The following is a 17,126-nucleotide window of genomic DNA, read 5'->3' as shown; positions in this document are numbered from 1 at the left end:
GGTTCTCCAGGAATCAGTCTGGTCAATCTCTATAACAAATACTCTCGAACCTCTTCGATAATCATGCAATTAAATATCTTCTGCAGCCCCGTATTGCCCCAATCACTCGCCTCCCACCCCGTCACTATTTCCACCTTCCCACCTCCCCCTCGCCAGGATCCACCTCTCACTCCCCAGCTCTTGCCCCATCCCCACCCCTCACCTCTTTTCTCTGACTATTTCCCGTTCACTCTCAGTCCAGAGGGAGAGTCTCGGCCCGAAATGTTGACGGTCCATTTCCCTCCACAGATGCTGCCCGACCCTCTGAGTTCCTCCGGCAGTTTGTTCTTTGGTCTGTATCACCCGTGTTAGTATGGGGAGCGGGATTTTACACCATATTCCGGGTATAATCTCAACAAAGCCAAAATAATTACTTCAAACACGAGAAAGCCTGCAGATGCTGGAAATCCAAAGCAACACATCTGGGGGAATTCAGCACAACAGGCAGTATCTATGGATAAGAATAAACAGTCGACATTTTGGACCACCAGCCTTTTTTCATTCCCGAGGAGGAGGGGAAGTGATCTGAATAAAAAGATCGGGGAAGAGAAAGAGGCGAACTGGGAGGTGAAGTCAAGTGTTGGGCGGGTCAAGGGCTGAAGAATATAGAATTGGAGCATTGTCAATAGGAGAAAGGGAAGGAGGGGACCCACGGGGAAGTAAAGAGCTGGTGAGCGGAAATGAAAGTTCAGAGTGGGGAATAGAGAAGTGGGTGGGGGGGCGGAATTTGTTTACTGGAAGGAGAATTCAATATTCATACAATCAGGTTGGAGGGTACCCAGATGGAATATATCCTGCTCCTCCACCCTCTGGGTGATCTGTTCTTGGCACGAGAGAAGGCCTTTGGTCGAGACCTCTGAATGGGAATCAGAATTAAAATGTTTGGCCACTGCAAAGTCCCCCTTGTGGTAGATGATACACAGATGCCCGACATAACGGTCTCCCAGTTTATGGCGGATCTCACCAATGTAAAATAGGCCGCATTGGCAGTACCGGACACAATAGACGACCCCATCACGTATGCAGATGAAGTGTTGCCTCTCCTGGAAGGACTGTTTTGTGTCTGAATGGAGGTGAGGGAGGGGATGTACAGGTAGGTGTAGCGCTTAGTCCGCTTGCAGGGCTAAGTGGCTGGAGGGAGATTAGTGAGGTGGGATAAATGAACAAGGCCATTGTGGAGGGAGTGATCCCTGTTGAAAGAACAGAGTGGGGTGATGTTTAGTTGAAAGATCTCTTTGGAGATGGTGGAAGTTGCAGGGGCTGAAGGCATGGTAGATAAGGACAAGAGGAACTCCATCACTAGGAGGGAGGTGGGAAGAGGTGAGCACGGACGTACTAGAAATGGAGGTGATGCGGGTGAGGACAGCATCCATAGTGGGATCAAGTTCAGCGGATGCAAGAAAACTGAGAAGAGTGAAGAGTAACTTAAAGATGATAAAGAAGAGGTATGGTCGGGATTATCATGGGAATCAGGAGGTTGATAATAGAAGTAGATTCACAATCTGTCTCCAGAGATGGAGACAGAGAGAGAGAGGGAGAGAGATCATGAAAGGGCACGAAGATGTGAGAGATGGACCAACTTATACCAAATAGCTCTTACAATAAATTCACTGTACCTTAGACTTCTCTCCCTACCCACTGCACCTCAGTCCCTCACCAGTTAAACACACTCAGTGTTTCTGTTTCTCCGACAGAACTGGGTGATCTCACATTCTCCACACTGGGCTCCAGCTGACCTGTTGCTCCCACTCACTCCTTTTGCCTCCGTTACCCAAAACGTCTCAATAGCAGACACAGACCATAGAACAGTACAGCACAGGAACAGGCCATTCGGCCCACAATGTTGTGCCAAACCAATCACCTGTCCAACTAAACTACTTCATCCTGCCTACACAATTCCCACAATCCTTCCATTTCCCTCACGTCCACGTGCCGATCTAAATATCTCTTACAAGTTCCCATTATCCCAGGCAGGACCTTCCACTTACACCACTTTTTGTGGGAAAAAAACTTGTCTCTCACACCTCCGATGAATCAACACGAGCTCATTTTAAATGCATGACGTCCGGCATTAGACATTTCAACTCTGGGAGAAAGATATTGTGTATCTACTCTGCCTTTGCCAGTCATAATCATACAAACGTCCGTCAAGTCTCAGCCCAGCCTGCACCGCTCTAGAGAGACAACCCAAGTTGTGATCCAAGGTTCCTGGGAAAAGGACGTGTGTAGAAAACACAATATAAATTAATTCACCCAGAGTGGTGGATATGTGGAATGCTCTGCCTCAGAAGGCAGTGGAGGCCAAGTCTCTGGATGCATTCAAGAGACAGTTAGATAGAGCTCTTATAGATAGCGGGGTCAAGGGATATGGGGAGACGGCAGGAACGGGGAACTGATGGTGTATGATCAGAATGGCGGTGCTGGCTAGAATGGCCTACTCCTGCACCTACTGTCTACTGTCTATTGAGACGCTGCTGGGCTTTCTTTGCTATGGAGCTGGTGTTGAGGGACCTGGTGAGATTCTCTGTCAGGTGAACACCAAGAAATTTGGTGCTCTTAACGATCTCTACTGAGGAGCCATCGATGTTCAGCGGGGAGTGGTCGCTCCGTGCTCTCCTGAAATCAACAACCATCTACTTTGTTTTGTTCACATTCAGAGACAGGTTGTTGGCTCTGCACCAGTCCGTTAGCCACTGCACCTCTGCTCTGTATGCTGACTCGTCATTCTTGCTGATGAGACCCGCCACGGTCCCCATAACACCTTGTCCCCATCCGATCCACCCACCCCTCAGCATTTCATCGAGGTTTCTGTTCCCAGAGTCACCAGCCTTCCGTTGAGAACAGCCCCAGACACCAAATGCCCCAAACGTTTCATTCCCGAATCACCCTTGTGAACCTTGTAAACAACAACTCTAACGAGCACATTTTCATGTATAACAGACAATTTGGTGGCAGGATAATTTATTGAGAAAACCTCAGTCTGCACCACTCTGGAGAAACAACCCAAGTTTTACATTGAAATGATGCAAGTTTCCTGGGGAATTGACTTGTGCAGAACACCCAATTTAAATTAATTCCACTACAGCACAGAGTTTGTTCAACCTTTCATCATAACTCATGTTCTACAACCTCGATCAAACAACCCGAACGGAAACCTGCTTTACTGCAGAAGGAGCAACATCCAGCCTCATCTGTAGAAGCACAAACCTGGGCCAGAGCCAAACACTAACACTGCCAGTCCCATAATCCTGGAGCCCCATTCCAGGATTATAGCCCAAGCACCAACACTCCCAGGACTCTTTCTTGTCGGTCAGGTGCTGCAGTGTCTTGGCTATTCCCAGTTCTAAAGTTAACACCCCCTCATCCCAAACAGAACTGGAACCTGATGATGCTTTCAATGCTCAGGAAACCGGGCTATGGGTCACGAGATCTGCTGGGCTGTTACCCTGATGATGGAGGAAGTGACTCAGCAGAACCAACTGAAAATATGAAATAAGGAACTCAACCTCACATGCTGTGAGTTTCATTATGACAAAGATTAATACTGAGCTCTCAGCTATTTTTCAATGGGCAAGCTAAAATTTCAGTGGCTGTTTTAACCCTGTCCCGAGGTGCCTCCAGTACATCTGCTGGTCGTTCCATCTCTGAACTTCCAGTAGTGCAGAAGCTGTTACAAAATCAAAACCGGTTGTTGTATGTTGCCTGTCGGCTTTAAATGACTACTATGGGCTATTTACAAAAGACATCACACAATACATTGTGGTGATAATCATGAATTTCACTCTTGTTCCCATTAAGTGGTTAAAGATTCTGTCATATTCTTGTGCCTGCAAGTAACGTATAATTACGATCAACCCGCGGCATTGATACAGGTGCAATTCAGATCCTGATACCGACAGAATGATGGAAGGGGAGGTCCTCAGATACAATTGAATGGGTTCAGATGATGACCTCAGATCCCAGACTCTCCTTTTGTTGGACGCATCTTGTCCCCATCCAATCTACTCAGACCGCAGAATTGCATTGAGGTTGCTGGCCCCAGAATCACCGCCCTTCCAGTGAGCACAGGCCCAGAGACACTAAAAGCCACTCCTACACCAACCCTTTCATTCCAGAATCACTCAAGAACTTTGTAAACAACATGTGCACATCTCCATGGATAACAGACAGTTTGGTGGCAGGATAATTCATTGAGAGAACTTGTGGTTTTCTCACCGCCCCAATAACTGTCACAACATTCCTCCTGAGGATCAGCGTTCTCATCTACCAATGGAGCCGAAAGAGATGGGGAGATTTTTAATAGCTTCTCTGAGTCTATATTTACCTGTGAGTCGGGCCATGGACTGCACACAAATTGCACAACAGGTGCTTGCTGTGTTGACATGAATGAGGATGGATGAATACCCAATGCCTGACAAGGTGTCCCTCGGACCTTGCGGCAGGCTAGCGTAGCGTAGCAGGAGCCCTGGCAGACAGAGGTTTCAAAGGTACATTTAATGTGAGAGAAATGCCGACAATATACATCCTCGGCAAACATGTTGCTGGTATTTAAGGAACTGAGTTACAGGGGTTCGCAAACTTCTTTATACCATGGATCCCTAACAATATCCGTAGGGTCCGTTGGGAACCCCTGCTAGATATAAGCAAACTATGATGGTATAAATAGGGAGAAGGCATGTTGCCGTTCGTCCCTTAGGTTGGTTGCGTGGGTTTAGGGTGAAAATTGAACTATTTAAGGGGAGTCTGAGGGACACTGCTTCACTCAGAGAGTGGAATGTGGAATGTGGCGATCTGCGGAGCGTTTCCTGTATTTTCTCCTTCTTGTTTTAAATTTCATACAACTGTAGATTTTTCCTCTTCATTTTATTGCGCAGATTGTAACTGATTGCAAAATGTCACCAACACCAAGCTGTGTAAATGCCACCGCATCCCACCGTTTTGTTAGTTCTGAGTCCATTCCGGACCTGGTGTAATACATCCCGTACAGTCAATGCTCACGGCATCCCTTCCTCCCACCATCACTCTGTTACCCGTGCTCTGCGATGACCACAGAGCCATGAATATGTTCAACACTTCCTGCAGCTCTGGTGCGCTGTTACCCTGGAAACGGAGGAAATGGCACTCCAAACTTAACCGAAAAGTGAAATAACAAACTCGATATCATATGCTGTGAGTGCCATTGTGACACATTAGCACTGCAGCCATTTTGAAATGAAGAATCTAAAATTGTCAACAATTTCCCATTTTTCCTCTGCATCTCCTGCATTTTGAGGTTCTTCCTGTTTTCCACCGACTGAGAGACAGGGGACAGTGGGGGCGGGGTGGATTTCCACACACAGTTTGAACACCAAACTCACGGGTCTATTTCTGTTGCAAACACGGAACAGCCCATTTACTCTCAGCCTCTATCTGAGAGGGATGGAATGGAAACTCATCCTCTCCCCAGATTAGCAGTCATTAATTTCAAAGGGACTCCAGAAGCAAACATCTAGCCTTCGAAAATAAATACCGGCTCAACACCTGAAAACCCCTGAGCAGCTTCATCCCCGGGTGCATTGTACTTGGACCCAACCTCACAGGGTCACACAGCTGAATCTGCTACTCACCGACCCCGGAATCCTGCCCGTCCCAACAGACAGGATCTCCCGGTTGCCACCCACTTCGACTCTGCTTCAAATTCCCATTCGGATATGTCCCTACATGGCCTCCTCTACTTCCGGTAATTACCTCCCTCTCCCTTCCCCATCCTACGTTAACTCTGTCTCCTCTACTAGCTGCCTATCACCTCTCTCATAATTCTGCCTTCTTCTGCTACCCATAGTGCTTTCCCCTTACATTCCTTCTTCACCTTTACTGCCTATCCCCTCCCTGCTTCCCCTCCCCTACCCCTTGATCTTCCCTCTGATTGGTTTTTCACCTGCTACCTACAAGCCTTCTCCTTCACATCTTTCCCCACCTTCTTTATAGGGCCCCTGCCACCTCCTTCTTCAGTCCTGACGAAGGGTCTCGACCCGAAACGTTGACTGCCCGTTTCCACGGATGCTGCCCGACCTGCTGAGTTCCTCCAGCGTGTTGTACGTGTTGATTGGACGACAGCATCTGCAGTGCACTTTGTGTTTACTATCCGGAAACCTCAGACATCGTCCGCACATCTAACAGCGAGTGGTGTACATAGAACATAGAAAACCTACAACACAATACATGCCCTTCGGCCCACAATGCTGTGACGAACTGTACTTCCTTTATAAATTATAAACCCTTTACTAAATTTCATCAACATATCATTGAAAGTATCCCAACTGGATACTTTACGCGTTCGTGCTGCTACTACTTTACTCATGACTGCCAGGAACTGTAGAGAGCCGTAGACATTGCGAAAACCAGACTGCCCGCCATGAGCTGTGTATGAACTTCTTGTTGTTTCAGTGAAGCAGGCAGAATAACCTCACAGTCCTGGCCATTCTCGCTTTCCACCTGGGACGAAGACTAAACACCCAATGGAAAACACAAATCACCAGAGTCAAGGACAGTTTCCATTCGGCTGCCATAAGCAAACTGAATGGACCCCAGCTAGATAAGATGCACCTTAACCTCACAATGTAACTTGCTATGACCTTGCACCGTATGCCAAAGTGCACTTTGGTTTCTCTGAAACAATGATGCTTTGTTACACTCTGTAGCTCCACTTACCCTATATCACCTCAATGTTTTGTTGTACGCTATTGATCTGTATGGATGGTATGCAAAACAATATTTTCATTGCACCTCAGTACGTTGGGCCAAAATTTCAAAAATAAAAAAAAACTGCCAAGGCTTAAAGAGACTTGGGAGTGCTTGTGCAGATTTCCCTACAGGCTGAGTCGGTGGTGAAGAAGGCAAATGGGATATTTGCATTCATTTCAAGAGGACTATAATATAAAAAGAAGGATGTACTGTTGAGAATTTATAGAGCCCTGATAAGGCAGCACTGAGAGTATTGTGCGCAGGTTTGGGGCCCTAACATGAGAAAGGATGATTGAAATGGAGAGGGTTAAAAGGAGGTTCAGGAAAATGATTCCAGGTTTGATTCTAAAGAGCGTGTTCCCGTGATGTACTATTCTATGTTCTAAGTTATGTCCTATCTCCATACAACCATACGATATAGAAGCAGAATTAGGCCGTTTGGCCCATCGAGTCTGCTCCGCACTTTCATCATGGCTGATCCAATTTTCCTCACATTCCCAATCTCCTGCCGTCTCATCAAATCCTTCAATGCCCTCGCCATTCAAGAGCCAATCAACCTCTGCCTTAAATATATATAAAGATCTGCCCTTCATAGCTGTCTGTGGCAAAAAAAAACAAACAAACAAACTTCCACAGATTCAACATTCTCTGGTAAAAGAAATCCCTGCTCGCCATATTCTATTAGGGGCCACTCTATTCTGAAATAGGGTCATCCGCTCGTATTGTATCCCACCAGAGGAAACATTATCCCTACATCAACTCTATCAAAGCTTTTCACCATTCGATAGGTTTCAATAAAGTCACCACTGATTCAACTGAATTCCAGTGAGCACTGGCCCAGAGCCATCAAATGCGGTTCACATGACAAGCCATTCAATTGTGGAATCGCTTTTGCGAACACTCTTTGAACCCTCTGCAGTATCACCACATTCCTTTCAAAGTTAAAAGGCCCAGACCTGCTCAGAATACTCCAAGTGCTGCCTCAGCAGTGCTTTATACAGATTCAACTTTACATCGTTGCTTTATATTCTAGTCCTGTTGAGATGAATGCTGACATCGCATTTCCCTTCCTCACCACCTACTCAACCTGTAAATTAACCTTCAGGGAATCCTGCACAGCGACCCCTAAATCCCTTTGTACCTCAGTTTTCTTTTGTACTTAGAAAATAACTAACCCTTTCATTCGTCTACCAAAGTGCATGACCATACATTTCTCGACACATTATTCCATTTCCTTGCCCAGTTTCCTAACTGTGTAAGTCCTTCTGTAGACTTTCTAATTCCTCAAAACCGCTTGCTCCTCTACCTATCTTCGTTCTATCTGCAAACTTTGCAACAAAGCCATCAATTCCATCGTCATTAGCATATGACGTAAAATAATCGGTCCCAACGCAGAACCCTGTGCTTTATCAATGTTTGAATCTTTCTTGTAATACCGTGATCTCGTAGCTTGTTAAGCAACCTTACGTGTTGAACCGTAACAATGACATTCTGAAATTCCAGATACTCAGCATCAACCGATTCCCCTTTGTCTATCCTGCTTGTAATTTCTTCAAAGAACCCCATCAGTTTTGTCAGACAAGACTACGGCCTATTTTCTGACGGGTCTCGAAGTACCCTGAGACCACATTCTGGGGTACCCGCAATCAGGTCCAGGTGATATATCTAATGTCAGACCTTTCAGTTTCCCAGGAAACCTCTCTCTGGTTCTGGTAACTTCATACACTTGATGCCCCCTGAACTTCCAATATACTGCTACTGAGTTCCTCCATGAAGATCAGTACAAAATACTTCTTCAGTCCGTCCTCCATTCCTTGTCTCAATTTACTATATCCTCAGTTTGCAGCGTTCTGATATCCAGCTGAACTTCTCTTTTACACATTATGTATCTGAAGAAACGTTTAGGAACGTCTTTAATGTTACTGGCTCGTTTAATTTTGTATACTGCCTTTACTTTTTTAACAACTTTTGTTGCCTTTTTTAGTTTTTACAACCTTGCCTACAAATTGCTGCCCTGCAATTTTCCATCATTTCTCATCAATTCTAGCCAATTTCTCCTCTCATGCCTCTGTAATTCCCTGTATACCACTGTAATGCGGGTACTTCTGTAATTTCGATGCGACTGTCTTTAGCTTCTCGTTCTGGAGTTTCTATTTGACTCCCACTAGCTGCCTGTAGGGGACAGTGAGAGAGACTTTCCAAACACGGATTGAACACTAAACCCCGGATTTACTGCTGCAAACACGGAACTACCCATTAACTCACTACCTCTCCCTGTGAGGGAAGCAATGGCATCTTATCCCCTTCTTTGCTTCCAAAGGAACTCCAGAACCAAACATCTGAGCACAGAACATTAATACTAACGCATCACCTCATACTCCTGGGCAGCTTGAACGACGGGTCCGTTATATATGTATCAAAACTTGTGAGATAAACCCGGACACATCATCACAGGGTCCCAACTCACCCAAGATGATCACACATCCTTCCCCTGTCTCACACAGTAATCAGAATTCCTTGCAACCCGTGCCTATCTGTCCGAGGCGTCTGCTTCATCGCTGAAGGAGGAATATCCAGTGCCATCTGTAGAAGCAACAAGATCGGGCGAACACCAATCACTGGAAATTCCATGTTCCTGGACTCCTCATCCCAGGATGATAACGAATGGCCCAGAACTCCCAGAGCTCTTTTCTACCGCTAATGTGCTGCAGTGTCTCAGCTACTCACAGTTCAAAATAAAAAAAGCACTCCTACACCAACCCATGACAGAACTGTAACCAGAAGGACGGTTGTCTGGACGGGGATAGAGCTGACTTTCGTTCCGTGATTTATAAAATGTCCCCGGATACATTTCATCTTGTCTCCGGGCATATTATTGATTATTGAGTGGAATCTACACCAAATAACTTAGCCGCCACTTTTCCCGTAGTGGAACAGGAAAAATATATTTCAATATTAAATGGTAAATATAGCCCTGGAAACAGAGTATAGAGATTTTTCTCTCTTTTTTTGATTCACAAATATTGACCGATTACAAGATGTTTGTGACATTCTAAAAAAGATTTGCATGAATACAATCCCAACATTCATTAGTCATTTGTTCGTTCCTGCACAGACATTATATATTCCATACAGCAAATGCTCAAAACATCCTCGAATCCACACTGGATCCTGTGGCCTCTGAATTTCTGCTATAGGGCTGTGTAGAGTGATAAAGATCTTCAACACTCCTTGAAGCTGTGGTGGGCTGTTTCCCTGGAGACTGAGGAAGAGGCCCACCAGAACTAAACGAAAAAGGAAGTTACATTCTCAACATCACATGCTCTGAGTTTCCTTATGACCACAATGAACACTGAACACTCTGCCATTCTGTAATGGTCAAACTAAAATACCATTTGCTGTTTTAACCCCTTCGAGGTGCAATAAATCTGCTGCCAGCTCCAGCTCTACAGGACTTCAGCAGTGCAGAAGCTGTTCCATTGTAGACACCGGCTATCGATCCAGGTGAAGTTTGGACCCGATACGGGGCCGGGTGACGAAGGTAAAGTTCCCGGGATAAACCACAATGGATGAGTGGAGTCTCGGTATCACCACCCCATCGCGCTCCCAGGACCAGGGCAAGAGGGGCTGAGCGGCGGCTCATCTCAGTCGGTATGTTGTGAAGGTCCCACAACTCAGACCGACCCCGGCAGGTTCTGTCCAGCAAGCGCAGAGAGGCCGCCTGATCGGGGAAGTTAACTGGGTGCATTACCTTACATCAGACGTCCACACTCGGGACCGGCCTCAGTACTCACCGATGAGAACTTGTTTTCACGCCCGGACAGTGAACCCTCACCCGGATTCCCGACTCTGAGGGTGATGGTCGTCTCCTAATCCGGATCCTACAGACGATCCGCCGCCGCCGCCGACCCGCTTCAACACTGAACTGAAGGAAAGTCAGGACTGTAATTTATGTCATCAGAGCTGGGGGCGGAGCCTCGGAAACAAGGCCGATCTGCGGTAAAATGGGAGCAGGAATAGGTTCACGTGACTTACACATGCATGTACGTCCATGAAATTTTGGATGATTTTGCAATTGTCACCGTCAGCTGAGATTCTAAAAACAAAACTTTCTTAAGAATTTGCGAATATAACACAGGTCTTGTAGCTATGTTTAGATTGTGACGAGATCTGAAGGGTTATTCTAATGTGGACTGTTCCTTTAAATGAGAGAGGGGGGGGAGTGAACAGCTTGTGTGCTAATTCAGCAGCAGGGTGACAGAAAGACTGTGAGTTGCCTTGGAAACTGAAAGATGGAGCTATATGATGATATGATGGACAGCTCGTGTTCAGCACTTGGAGATATATACAAGGTCGTTGACTTTTTAATCAGACACACACCAGAGACACACAAGACACACCACAGGAGACACACGACTCCTGAGGCAAGGAGGACACTGGTGAGCTTTGTGTGCCCACGACAAGGGTGGGGTTTTTGCTCATAGTGTGGACAGAGGGGTGACCGGCGGGGAGCTATCAGTGTGCTTAACCCTGGCCTAGGTGTATTGCGTTACCGTGGAAACGGTCCCCTTTCTGTGGCCACAAGTTGGTGACTTTAAATAGGTTTCGGAAGCAAGGAGGACGACGTGAAGGATCAGCATCGGCATTGGAAGACAAACCAACAATCGAACTCTCTCTCTCCATCTCTACTCAAACCAAATTCCAGAACTGAACTGATTACTTACCATCCCACCGTGAGACTGTATCACCCAATCACCTGAGCTGGGGAAGCTTATTTACTCACCTATATATGTGCATAAACTCTGCTAACCTGTTCACCTTATCTTGTTTTATATTACTTTATTCACGTAGTTACTGATAAAATAGAGTTTATAACGGAAGACTCAGAATCCAGGTGTGTCCATTTCTGCTGATTATTTAACCCGTTACGCGGTACGTAACTACTCAATTCCTCCCTGTCACATTGATCCCCTTCTCCACCCCATCTCGCGATCTGCTTCTCTAACCCGCCTTCGCGACGACCCTCCCTTCCTCTCCCGCCTACCCTCTTCTGCATGACGCCCTCCCGTCCCTTCTCCGACCTGACCCTCACTGTCTCTGCGACCCTCCACTGAAATCGACTTTCCTGCCCTCTTTGGCGCCCCTTCTCCTTCCCGATCGGGACCGTGTCTGCCTGCCGGCGAGAGGTGGTGCGCCCCGGGGTGGGGGGTGGAGGTTGGACGCGGATGGGATACAGCCAGACCACTTTCCAGTATGCAGTCCTGTCTCAGGCGGTAAGGGTGCTGAAGGAGCGGGAACATCCCTAGTGTGTATATCGAGGGGCCTCGCTTGCGGAGTGTTTCGTGTCCATAGGTCCTGAGACCGAAGAAACTGTAGAAAGATGAGGGAATGTTGGAGATTTACCTCACTCCGTGATCCACGGGGGAGAGCCTGTCCGATAGGTGGGGGATCAGAAGTCAGGGCACTCGTGTGCTTGGCGGTGTTCCTGGACTCGGGGATTCCGTCGCCTGGAAGTCAAAGGAAGGCTGGAGTGAAAGCATGTGAATGCGGGTCTGGGCCGTTAGGGGGAGCTACTGGATGGAGGGATGGGGCGGGGAAGATCGATTTTTCATTTTAACTATTTATGGAACAACACAAACTTAACACGTTTGATAAATACAGTGAAATTCGTATTTTAGTGTGCTTCACTCTGTACCAGCACCCACCTTTCGTAAACGGGGACACACACTAATCCCAGCGGCCTGTGCCAGTATCAAAGTAATGCCACCATCCCGCAATGTCTCCCAGCCTCGTGTCACTCCAAACTAACCCCACTGCCCCGTTAAGTCCCAGCTTATTCCCCATAGCCCTCTGCCAGTCCTTAAACTAATCCCGCTGCCCTGCTCTCTCTTCACACCATCGTGTCAGTTCCCAAACGAATCCCGTTACCCCGATCTCTCCTCACAAACCTATGTCAGTCCCCGAACTAACCATACTGCCCTTCTCTCTCCCCAGACCCGCGTGTCAGTCCCCAAACGAATCACGTCACGGCGATCTCTCCCTACGAACCTATGCCAGTCCCCGAACTAACCACACTGCCCACTCCCAACAGGCCCGAAGTTTCCAAATTAATTAATTGGCTAAATGAAATTATGATGTTTTAGGCTGGAATCTCAGAGCTGAAACTGGGAACGGAAGCACCCTGGAAAATGCACAACGGAAATGAGAAGTTATTTTAGACAGCACTTGATAGATCTGGATCTATCTGGATAGTTCAGGATAGATGAAGGAGCCATGTTTGACAGAGATGTGGATCATCATGTCAAGAGAAAGAAAGAAGCTGACCAGGTTTAGAAAGCTAGGATCGGACACGGCTGTAGAGGTACAAGGCAGCCAGGGACGAACTGAAGAATGGAATGAGGGGAACTTGAAACCTCTACAGAAGGCCTACAGCAGGATTAAGGAAAACCCCGCGACACTCTAGATGTGTGTGAAGAAGAGAGTGACTAGAGTGAGAGTAGGACCGGTCGGGGATAGTGATGAAACTTACAGCTGGAGCTGGTGGAGGTGGGACAGGTCCTTAAAGAGGACTTCACTTCAATTTTCACCAGTGAGAGATCCTGGCGTTTGTGAGGAAGCGTCAAACGGGCTTACGTGTGACAACAGGACGAGGTTGGAAAAGAGGTTACACAGGAACCATTGAAAAACATTCGGATAGATAAGTCCTCTTGTGAGGTTGCGAGAAGCTCCAGGTTACTGTGGGAAGTGGAGGAAGAGATTGCTGCGCCCTCGGCGATTAACTTTGCCTGGTCACTGCCGCACATGCAGTATCAGGGGATTGGAAATGGAAATATTATCCCTTTGCTCAGGAAAGGGAGTAAGGATATCCTAGTAAATTATAGCCCAGTGAATTCTACTTCAGCGATGGGCAAATTATTGGAGAGCATTCTTAGAAACCGAATTTACGAGGTTTGGGAGACCCTGATTTGGGAGAGTCAGAATGGTTTTGGGAGAGGCAGGTCATGCCTCACGTGCCTGGTAAAGTTCTGTGAGGATATGACAAAGCACATTGGTAAAGGTAGAGAAGTTGACCTAGTTTAAATAGATTTTAAGCAGGCATTTGATACGGTTAACAATGGTAGGACCGTTCATAGCGTCAGAAGGCTTGTTATCCAGGGAGGGTTGGCTGGTGGATTCAGGACTGACGCCCACAGAAGGCAGAGGATAATTCTGGGTGGAGCGTTTTCTCGATGGATGGTGACCAGTGGTGTCCTGCAGTGATCAGTTTGAGAACCTGGCATTTGTGTTTTTATGAATGATTTGGATGAGGAGGTGGAAGGGTGGATAATTGTATTTGTAATGATGTGGAGTTTGGTGCAATTATGGATAATACAGAAGGTTGTCACAGATTACAACAGGACAGTGTCAGGACGCAGTGCAGCGCTGAGAAGTTACAGATGGAGTTCAACTCGGATGTTACGCAGTGATTCTCTTTGGGAGAGTGGATTTGAAGGCAGAGTATTACTTGCTCGAGTCAACCCAGGGCCGCACAGTAGTGCGATTTCCACAATGGAAACAGAGTGATGAGACTTTCTCCAATAAGCCGAGGGTCGCACATTAGTGTGAGTTCCACAATGGAAACAGAGTGGTGAGACTCTCTCCAATAAGCCGAGGCCCGCTCATCGGTACGAGAACCACAATCGGCACGGAGCGGTGCACTGCAGGAGCAGAAGGAAGTGTGATTGACAAGTGAGCTTGAACACATCCGCTGTTCTGCACATACGTATACTGCGGATTGTCTTATAAAACAGGTTGAGTGAAAACTCGGCCTTTTTTCCTTGGAGCGACGGAGGATGAGAGGTGACCTGATAGAGGTGTGTAAGATGATCAGAGGCATTAATCGTGTGGATAGTCAGAGGCTTTTCACGGGGCTGAAATGGTTACCACAAGAGGATACAGGACTAAAGTGCTGGGGCGAACGTACCGATGAGATGTCAGGGGTAAATTTTCTACGCAGACGGTGGTGAGTGCGTGGAATCGGCTGCCAACAACGGTACTGGAGGCGGATACGATAGGGTATTTTAAGAGAGTTTTGGAAAAGTACATGGAGCTTAGAAAAATAGAGGGCTCTGACTAACCCTAGTAATTTCTAAGGTAGGGACATGTTCGGCGCAACTTTATGGGCCGAAGGGCCTATGGTGTGCTGGAGGTTTTCTACGTTGCTCTGTTTGTATGAAAGACAATATACCTGAAAGCATTTCAGGAGAAAGACAGACAACCTCGTGGCAAATATAAAATTCAAACATAAAATGGATGGCGAAATTCAGGTAGAATTGTGGCAGATTTGAGAATATCTTTAAAGTTTAATCGACTGCATCGCAGGTCACGGGTCAAGTCGTTCACTGGAAGAGATCAGGTTCCTTCAAAACGGCCCACGTGTGTGCTGGGAAACTTTGTTCTAAAACTGTCCACAGCCCTCGCTAAACTCCCGAGGACACTTTCCCTTTTTGATCACAGGTCTCTGGAATATCGCTCCGGATCTTTAACAGTGTTTGGAGGAATGTAAGAGCAGTGTTATTGTAATATATGTCAGCTGTCATTGTCAGTTCCATCACTCGCACCTCCCGGAATGACTGAAACAAACGAAAGAAAAGAATGAACGAATGTTCCCCTTTAATAAAGAAGTGTTCTCCTTTTCACCCGCCAGAAAAAAACTCCTTCCCTCAATTTCAGAAGCGAATGTGTTCCGTCAAATGTTACAAAATAAATGGACGTCAAGATAAATGCCGATTTTAAAAGCAACACAGATATAAAAAAATATCCTATTTAAATACCTGAAGCCAGGTATCATGGAAAATAACATGGAAAATTCACATCATATTTTGTTTTAAAGTAAATAGATTGCGATATCCCTTTAGGAGCCAAATTAATGACACGGGGACAGTGAGTAAAAATAGTTTAACGTAAGTGTTTGTGTAGTTGGTTGTCACTAATGTCCCTGACGTGACAGCCACCCTAATTGCCTCCGTGGAATTGCTCTCACCTCAATAAAAGTCTGCTAAACCGACCACCAGTCCATCTGAGCAGCTGAAACGCTCCGTACAACTGAAAGCTGTATCTGACGGAATATGGAATATGCGGCGATTTATTACACCGCGGCCATTTTCTATCCCACCCTTGTGGCGGTTGGTGTCCCCGGTAAGATGCCGGAGCTGGTTTCTTTATGTATGGTGTTTTCGATACTCCGGTGCAGTATCCGCACTGTTACTGAGCACAGATGCTACCGTCGGCTGAAACGTGCTTCCGGAATGGAGGATTCGGGCATCTAATGGTTTTATTTCCATTTTCCATATTTCGATCGTAGTATTTTCTTCTTTTGTCAATTAAGTTGGAGGCGATATTGTTATTTCTCCTCGCCAAGCTTTCTGAAATGATGCTGGTCTCTGCTTTTCTAGGTCCGAGTCTCTATCAGTGCAGACACTCCGAACTTATAACAACGTGGCAGCTCATTTAAATAACGGTCCAGTATACTTCCAACATATAGGACTGTTCTTCCGTGAGTCACTAATTGAGAACTCGTGCTTTATATCTCCTTGTTGCCACTCTGTCACCGCTGCAAACAACCCCTTCAGCTATTTCCCCTCTAACAATGGAAACGGTGTTGTTTACAGGAGCGATCGACTGCTCACCGGTAGGTGAGACGTGGAACTCGGATGCCTCGCTCTGAACTGTGGGAAGGTCGCCAATCCACTGACACTCACATCCGTCATTGTCCTCCAGCCGGAGTGCAGCGACCGAGACCGCACACACTGGATTCCCGCTTTCCACTTCCAAACAGACCATACCCTGCACAACATCGGAAGAATGCGGGCATTCAGGGAATTGCTGCTGACTATATTTCTATTTTGTTTCCCAATTCCTTGCAGTAACACCGATTGTGATGCTCTCTCGAGGAAAATGCGGACTCTCCAAATGCATCACCCGTTACCTGGTTGGAATGGCAACAGCGGATCTGATGTTGGTTATCGTTTTTGCTTTAGTGGAACAGACCAACAATATCTACAATTATTCTATTTATATTTCTATTTTTTTCCAAATTTCTTGTAGTGAATTTAACGGCGATTGTTATCCTATCTCGGGGAAAATGCGGACTCTCCAAATGCATCACCCGTTACCTGGTTGGAATGGCAAAAGCGGATCTGATGGTGGTTATCGTTTTTGCTTTAGTGGAACAGACCAACAATATCTACATTTATTCCAGATCCCTGCTCATCACTCCTGTATGCGCTCTGACACTTGTATTTGTCCAAGTAGCGACGGACTGTTCTGTTTGGTTTACGGTCAGTTTTACCTTCGATCGCTTCATCGCAATATGTTGCCAAAAG

At 46.5% G+C, this 17,126-nt stretch overlaps 1 protein-coding gene across 1 annotated transcript in view; it reads right to left on the bottom strand.

The window, feature by feature from the left end:
* The window catches only part of LOC132388613 (NACHT, LRR and PYD domains-containing protein 3-like), a gene marked incomplete at its 3' end in the record, with an annotated part of 35,635 nt that extends 24,942 nt beyond the window's left edge, over positions 1-10,693 (bottom strand). The window contains exon 1 of the mRNA XM_059960989.1: positions 10,557-10,693. The remainder of the gene's footprint in view (positions 1-10,556) is intronic.
* Positions 10,694-17,126: the final 6,433 nt, after the last annotated feature.

This window comes from Hypanus sabinus, unplaced genomic scaffold (genome assembly GCF_030144855.1).
Source record: "Hypanus sabinus isolate sHypSab1 unplaced genomic scaffold, sHypSab1.hap1 scaffold_366, whole genome shotgun sequence".
Taxonomy (NCBI): domain Eukaryota; kingdom Metazoa; phylum Chordata; class Chondrichthyes; order Myliobatiformes; family Dasyatidae; genus Hypanus; species Hypanus sabinus.
This window is presented reverse-complemented; position numbering and strand designations above follow the sequence as displayed.